This window comes from Halyomorpha halys, unplaced genomic scaffold, assembly GCF_000696795.3.
Source record: "Halyomorpha halys isolate HHAL.00 unplaced genomic scaffold, Hhal_1.1 Scaffold694.1, whole genome shotgun sequence".
NCBI classification, from domain to species: Eukaryota; Metazoa; Arthropoda; class Insecta; order Hemiptera; family Pentatomidae; genus Halyomorpha; species Halyomorpha halys.
Genome location: NW_027111898.1, coordinates 121,541 through 130,005, shown reverse-complemented (window position 1 = coordinate 130,005; position 8,465 = coordinate 121,541). Strand labels below are relative to the sequence as shown.

General features: G+C 31.1%; 1 protein-coding gene across 1 annotated transcript in view; it reads left to right on the top strand.

Annotated features, from left to right (window-relative positions):
* The window catches only part of LOC106685454 (uncharacterized), a 76,126-nt gene that overhangs the window by 14,330 nt on the left and 53,331 nt on the right, over positions 1 to 8,465 (top strand). The window lies entirely within an intron of this gene.

Sequence of the window (8,465 nt, the reverse complement as noted above, 5' to 3'; positions counted from 1 at the left end):
TAGACGGTGTAGAGGATGGGACCGAGGATACTACCTTGAGGAACACCAGCGGATTGAAAATAGATGGATCATAATACCTCTTATAATAAATATATATATCTTATAATAAATAATTACTCTTATAATAAATATAGGCTATCTGATATTAGATACATAATTTTACTTCATTTATGAATTAATTATTATTATATATGAATAAAGCAATATCAAATAAATACAAACAATAAAAACTCATAATAAAACTAACATAAACCGGATCAATTCCCGAACGATAAAAATCACTGAGAATAACCATTCAATTGGTAAGGGATGATATCATTTCGGGAATAGAGTACATATTGGTTACAGATAATAAAAATAAATATATGTGATTATCTTTCTCGATACTGTTTATATTGAGAATGTAATTCGGATATATATCGCTGCGGGTACCTCTCTCTATATACATTGGATGATGGTATAGGCTGTTAAATATATATGGTTTACAGGCACTGTAGATTTCTTCATCTTGTATAATGTAAGATTTATTTTGCAGATATATATTTATGGCGTGTGGGTGGTAACATATATACCGATAGAAAATATAGTTAGGATAATACAATAAATGTAAAAGAAGTAAATAAAAAGGTGTAAACCTAAACTTACAGAATAATTTAATAATGATAATAACTGTTTTTATTAATTAAATTGTTGAATATTTGTAATCTGTTTATGTTTGTTAAAGGCAATTAAAGGTCTATTCCTCTCAGGGCTCCAAATCTCTCCTGGTACCCACTTCAACCAGAGTTTATAATTAAATTCCGGAAATCGGATTGGAAGTAGTTTAATTAATTGTATACATTTTCCTTGTCCTGGATCCATTTAACGAGAGTTACAGGGAACGGAAGTAAAATACGAAAATTCAACTAACCTAAATGATTCATAATCAATTAATTAAAAACAAATATGATTCAATTAGTATTGACCTGAGAATGAGGAGTACTGCACTCAACACAGGAAAATATTTATTCCTTTTAATGAGTTTAAATAGCCATTAAGTCGGGGTAATACTATTATGCTTGTTCTTAAAATATAACATGTACGAGTGTTTTAAGTTCACAATCTAATTTAGTTATCTAACGCCCTCTCTTCATTTATATGTATACCACTCCTTTCCAGTCTCACTGTAACAATTTTATTTAATCTAGCAAAGCCAAACAGATTGGGTTGTTACATAAACATATAGCCAACTCTAAACATTCCTTGAAAACTAGGAAGTTGTTGGTTATAGAATGTATAGACCGTATTTGTACAGTATTAGTTTATCTTTATTTGAGAATCTTGGAATCGAAGTGTTAGAAATGTTGGAAGTCTCGCAAAATAGATTTTTTTTTTTTTTTTTTTGACGAGGGTAGGTTAAAATCTTCAAAAGACGCAAATAGGCTCTTAACTATCCGTGTGTGGGATTTTTACCCACTAAAACCAACCTCTCTACACTTGTTTCTCACCCACCACGGGACCGCCGTTTGGCATTACATCGTGGGGGAGTGGCTGAGTGCCGCCTCATCGTTTCGAATCTCCTAGTTCGCCTTTCTTTCTCCTCATTTCTTAGATTTTGCATCACCTGTGCACAGAATCATTGCCATCCAGTAATCGTGGTTGAGCAGTATAATGTTGACAACATTATCTACTGTCGGATCTAGGCCGCTGACGCGTCGGAAATCTTTATGAAAGCTGGGCCTCAAAATATTTTGATTTAACTCAGTACCTCTATGTACAATTAAGTATTCTTTAATATCCATATAGGTCTTATTTTCATTGAATAGTCAGGCATTGAAATAATCAGACGGATTTTCGAAAAAACTTGCTCTAAAGTTTCTTTAATTTTGTTAATTTAAAAAAAACTACCTCACGTGTTTTAATGTTATAAAAAATACATAAATATGAAATATGAAAGGATTTGATAATTATCTTAAGGAGGTAAGAGGAACAATATTTTTTCCATGTTGAAAATAAATTTCCGAAAATAAGTAATATAGACTTGATAAATACCGCTGGAAAGCCAAAGATTTTCGAAAAAAATAATATGTAACATATAAAGTCGTAGAAAGTAATTGATTAACTTAAGTTTCAATAGTTCCAGAAAAGGGCTTTTAATTATATTTCTGTCTTACTATTGGAACGTGAAATATTAAAAGTACTTTTCTAAAAACTATTGAAATTTGAGTTAATCGATTGCTTTCTTCTACTTTGTATATTACATTTTATGTTTTCGAAAATCGTTGGCCTACCAACGGTATATAATAAGCCTATATTACAGCTCATATTTTCGGAAATTTGTTTTCAACTTGGAAAATTTTTATGAATTAGTCGATCTGTCAATTGAAAAACTCATTTGGAAAATTACTAGGAGTAAGTATTCCCACAGTGAAAAATTTAGAAATATCAAATTAATTTCAACTCAAAGTAGAATTGTAAGTGAAATTCGTGTGATGTGCGTACTGCTCCAGTTTTCCTTCGATTTGTTTCATCTTACCATCTACATTTAAAAAATTTTTGTTTTTTGACCTTAAAGGAGTTATGAGTTTTTAAATGTATAATTTTTATATTTATCGTGCGAATTTCGATTAAGAACTTAAAATTGCAAATGAAATCATAACTTTATTGAACTTCCGGGAGATTATAATAGCAAAAGTTGTTATTCCAATTAAATTTAATTTTCAGTTCAAGGCAGTACGATCCCAAAGAAAAAAAAAAGTTGGAAGGAAAACTCTTAAAAATAAAAATCTAAAAAAAATATCCTTCATGGAGAAACAAACTTTTTCCCCTCAATTTTTTTTTTTTTTTTTTTTCATTCTCAAGATAAGTTTTATATTTTACAGAAAAAGTTTTGTAGCTGTCAAACACTCTACTAGGAGATTTTTTTGAGTTTGTATTTTTCAATTTCTTTACATGTTTAAATTGGAATAATGAATTATAAAACACATTATTTCACTTTTGATTTCTTAATTGAAAATCATAATTATATAAATTTTTAATAGAAAAGGAAGATGGGACGGGGGCTTTCAAAAGAACTCGAAAAGTAATTAAACTATTTATTGTGAGCCACTGTTTCGCCTGAATTCGAACGGCTTCGTCGGGGCTAAAATAAACTGAGATCTGGCCAAATATAGGATAATTTATATAAAATGAACAAAGGAAATAAAAGAAAAAAAATAACATGTGCAATGCAAATTATAAATAAACATCTTTTTTATTTGTTATTATTTCCGTTTTCATAAATCGTCAAATACGATTGTAATACTTGGATATTTTTACTTTTCACTGTACATCTTATTTTTATTTACTTTAATTCACTTTTTTCATTTTTATTTATATGTTCACATATTTTTAGTCGTATTTAACCGTACAGAACCATACCTAAGTTTACTTTTATTTCATGTTATCATTTATCTTACTTTTACTTTATTAGTTTAGTTGTTTGTATCTTATTCAGCCCTCTACTTATTTTTAATGTATTAAAATCTGTACCGCTTCAACCCATAAAGGGCCAGGGGTTCAGGACTTTGTATGGAAGTACTATTATTAGACCAACGGTTGTGCCATGAGGTGATCTGGTCAGAATCACGCTCAACCGCCAGATTTTTACCCAATTTAAGAGGCTTGGTGGACCCCGAGAGGGCTCCAGAACCCACAGAGTTTGACTTTAATTTATTAAACACGATCAATAAACGATCTTCCAATTAATGTTTAATGTGAACTCTTCCCTACTATTATATGAAACTATAATTTTAAGAAAACACATAGCTCATTAAGCGACATCTTAACATAATTTCAACATATAACTTGTAACTTAAGTTCAAAGAATATTAGCTATTCTTGTAATATGTCTTTTAGCGATTTATTTACAAATATTACCGTTAGATTTATAATTATTTGTATTAAGTGTTACTTTATCGTAATGGATTATACAAGAAAGTTTATATAATAGATTTTTGTAGGAAGAGTATTGTTTAAATAATAATAAACCACTATTCACAAATGTTGCATAAATACTTACTTCACACGTATTTAAAAACAATTTGTCTGTTACTTCTAAATGCGTGATACGAGGGGAGAAGCCCTAGCCAACAAATAATTCATGAAAAGAAAAGAAGTAATGGAAGGAAGCCGAGGAAGATAAATTTAATAAAAAGCGAAAATAGGGACTCGAGAACGCTCGGTAAATATTTGATTGGGCTCGAGATTTATAATCCAACAGTTCTATCCATCAACTAAATGTAACCCTAAATATTTTAAGGTACCCTCGTCAAAGTCCAATTTCAGTCGGTGAGTTGAATTATGTGAACAAATAATGAGTCGGTTTTTAAGTAATTAAACAGTGGTAACATCTTCCCATTAAACTTATAAAAGGTATCCCATCTTAGTGTTTTCCTAAGATCCAATTGTTCTGTCGTAAATCAAAACAATTTGATTTTTATTGAAGTTGCTTCAATATTATTGAAAGAGAGTCGCAAAATATTTTTAATTTCTTTCACCACCTGGGTTAGAGGAGTATTTGTAATCAAGTCAAATTTTCGATATGCAATTTTTAACGGATCTCTCTGTTTTAAAGAACACTAAATAAAAAAAGAATCATTTTTGGCAATTGGTATCTGTGTGTTATTTTCTGATTTGAAGGATATTGTCCCTCAATGTTTCTAAACCAAATCAAATACTCTGCGCGCAATATCTCGCTATAGCCGAAAAAATTTTATTTTTTGCAGACTAGTGCGAAAACGGCCCTAACGATTGTATAAAACTAGCTCAAAGTTTTGACATCACTTAAACTTTTCTACGTAAATCCCCGAAAAAGTTATAAAGTAAAGAAAATCTTACTTGTCCATGGCTCCAAAAATATACCTTTGAATGATAGACAATATATATGATTATTTTAAAAGTATGATAAAATTTCCCTTAAAAAACATTAAAATTTGATGGGTATTACCAGCAGTGATATATCATTATATTCATAATTTTACTTTTCTGTAATTAGGTAAAATTTTCATTGTGGAATTCTCAACGGATCGATCAGTTTTAGGGCCTCCTAATAGCTTTTCGAAGGCGATTAAATTCCCATTAGAATAGAAAATAAATCTTTAAATTGGAACAATGATATGGCATATTTAAGTTTATTTCCATATTTTAAAATTAATTCACTTAGTTTCTCATGGAAACCCGTCCATTTCTGTGTGAAGGATAATTAAATTTTCAAATAATTTAAACTAAAATAAAATCACTATATAATTTTTTTTTTTACTAGATCAATATTAGTGAAGTTGCAATAAGGAGTTACTGTATCATTCATAGTATAATGACAAGGAAAATCCTGTAATTGTACAAAATAATGGTATCTGTTTGAGGGTGGAAAATTATTTAAAAAAAAAAGTGATTGGATTGAAAAAAATTAAAATGTCTTTATTAAAACGTGAAGAATGAAGATAATTCAGAATAAAAAAATACATCTAGTGAGGAAAAACGTTTCATTCATGAGGAGAAGATAGTCGGGTGTCCGGTCAGTACCTCAACTAATTACAATTTTTTTGTTTATGTTGATTCAACATGAGTTTAAAGCATTCATTAGGGCTGAAAAACAAAACGAGCTAACAACCTTAACTCTAGAGAAAAATAAAAACAAACTTGGAAATATAAATATAAATTAATTTGCTAGTAGATCATGCTAGAAGATAAAATATAATACTGTAGGGGTAAAAATTATGCAAAATAAATGACAAAAATATTTATTAAAAATCATACAATGCTCCTGCAAATAAATAAATAATAAGCATAATGAAAGGTGCATGTGAAAGAAATGTAAATAATGATCAACTGAGATTAAAATAATAAAATATTTAAGTAGTGATTAAAGATATATAAATAGTGAAGAAAAAGAATTTAAATTAACACAATAAAATGTGCGATTAAAGTCTATATACATGATACAATGGGTAACATATGCGCAATAATACATATGAGTAAAAAGTAATAAACTAAAATAAACATAGAATATCTGGAATAGTGAATAAGGAAAGAACTAGAGAGACGAAATGTGTGGGGGAGGAGCGAAGGAAGCAAAATTTAAATAACTGAGAAACTGACTCGAGCGGAGTTTGCGTAAGGAATGGGTGGGGACTATATCGCTCCGTATAGTAAAAGTTAACGAATGCTATTGAATTTAACAAGATATTATTATAAGTAGTCTTTCCTTTTAAACTATATAGTTTTTTCTCTGAAAATCTGACCCTAACTGACCCTAAAGGAAGTGACCTTTCCTTATTTAAATCATGTGCTAATATTCTATATCAATGTAGAAGGCAAGCTGACACTTAGGCAGGTATTTATTATTTATTTATTTATCACCCTACCCTGCCTATGAGACACACCCGTAGTGAGTACAGCTGATTGCTGCATATGAGCTTGCTCTTGCTACAAAATAAATATTGCTCTCCTCCTGAGGCCTTGCTGGTGTAGCTTATTCTCTCCTACCCAGGGAGAGCCCACAGCCTCCTTCCACCCATACACGAAGGTCTTGTAGTGCGGGTAGTTTTCTTCCTTCATCAGCTCAGGAAGATCGTTCTCAGTCCGAACATAGAGTCCTGTTTCCCTCATCATCTTGGCTCTCAGTGCTTCATAGGCGGTACAGGCAAGTAAGACGTGCTCAGCGGTCTCAGGAACCTGACAAATTGGGCATAGATGATCGATGTTTGACCATGTGTGGGGGGGGAGCTTAGCTCGGAAACCTCCGTGCCCCGTGAGGAACTGTGAGATCCAGTAGTCGGGGAGGACCCACGTTGATTCTAGGCGTGAATCAACGGTAGAAAAGTGCTTCCTTAGGGTGGCCCTTAAGCCTTTTAAGCAAAGGCCCCTTTTAACCCACCGTCGATTCCACTTAGGCAGGTATACGCTGTCATCTCACAATGGACATGCATCTTTCTAACTATTTTATGTTTAACAGTTCTCACAAGTCCATGACCTAACCCTTACCCCTAATGGTAATTATTCTATTCTTGGAAAACCTGACAATGGAACTCCATTTTTCTCCAGACACGCCTTTTCCCCCTCCCAGATATTTATTTCTAATTTCATAGGCTCTCTAGGCCCCGCCTAGTTTCCTAAAATTATTTGATTGGTCCAAACCCCTTCTTCTATTTCATTATTCCTCCTACCCCCTCTTCTCAAATGTACATGTATATTTTCTAACTAAAATGTATATGTACTTTTCTAACTCTGTAAAACAGTTACAGTCAGAAAGAGAGATCAGTAACCACTAAACTATGTAAGAATAAAGTCATTTTAGTCTTCACTGTAGTTCAAGTTTCTTATCTTGCACGTAAACAACTCATTACGTGCAAAAAAATGTTTCATATAATTGAATTTCATTATAAATTTTTTTTTTACTCTTAGCAATACGATTTTCCGATTCTTTAACATAATTTAGTTGATGTATAGTATTTCAAATATAAATATAAAAAGGGAGAGAATTGACAAGGTACTTCATTGGAGAGCGGAAAATGGTAATCGATCTAATATTGAAACAATATTATTGATACACGTGAGGGATGCATTCAATAATATTATGTTAATTAGATTGACCGTGTAAATAGCCCTTTATATTAGATCTAGCGCTCTGTTGAATTATTAATATATTACCGCTGAGGGTTCCTACATACCAACTCCCACACTAAAGGCAATTATAGCGAAGCTATTTCATTGAAGATAATTATATCAGATTGTTGCCATAAAATGAGTTTTGTGACTCCTAACATTGAATTGAACCCATGCATTTCTACTAAAGCAAGGTGTATCTGTGGTGGGCAAACCCTAAACCTTACGAGTTATTCATTACACAAGAGCAAAACTGTTAATTTAAATCTGATGTCAAAACTTCTACACCTGATGACGAATAACTATTAAAAATAAAAGTATTTTTAGGTGATAAAATGTTTTTATTTCTTACACGAGTTGAACTTTCTCATCAATAGCTAAAATGAATATAAAAGACGAGAATTGGGTATAATGTGTCATTTTAGTCTATCTCTTAGATTATCAGTTAACTGGTAAGGTTAACCTAGAATTACTTGAAACAAAAGTTGAAAAATAAGACATTGGTCAGTATTATATGGTTATAATAATAATGACTGGTGTCATTCCTTTCAACTCAACAGACAAAACTAGCTATTAGTTTGAAACTAAGTTTTAACTACATTTGGGGCTACACAGCCTTGTCCCATTGACGCCCTTACACTATGCCTAGAATAAGCTAGGTTCTACGAATAGTTAGTTTGGGGCTTTAAATACTGTGTTGGCAGAGGAGAAAAAATATAAATAGAAAATTTAAATATTCCAATAAATGGATGAGATCGTGAAAAAAAAAATAGTGAAAAAGAGAGAGAAAACAAAAGGAAAATGTGAACATACTCTATAATAATATAATTAATAAAAGAATA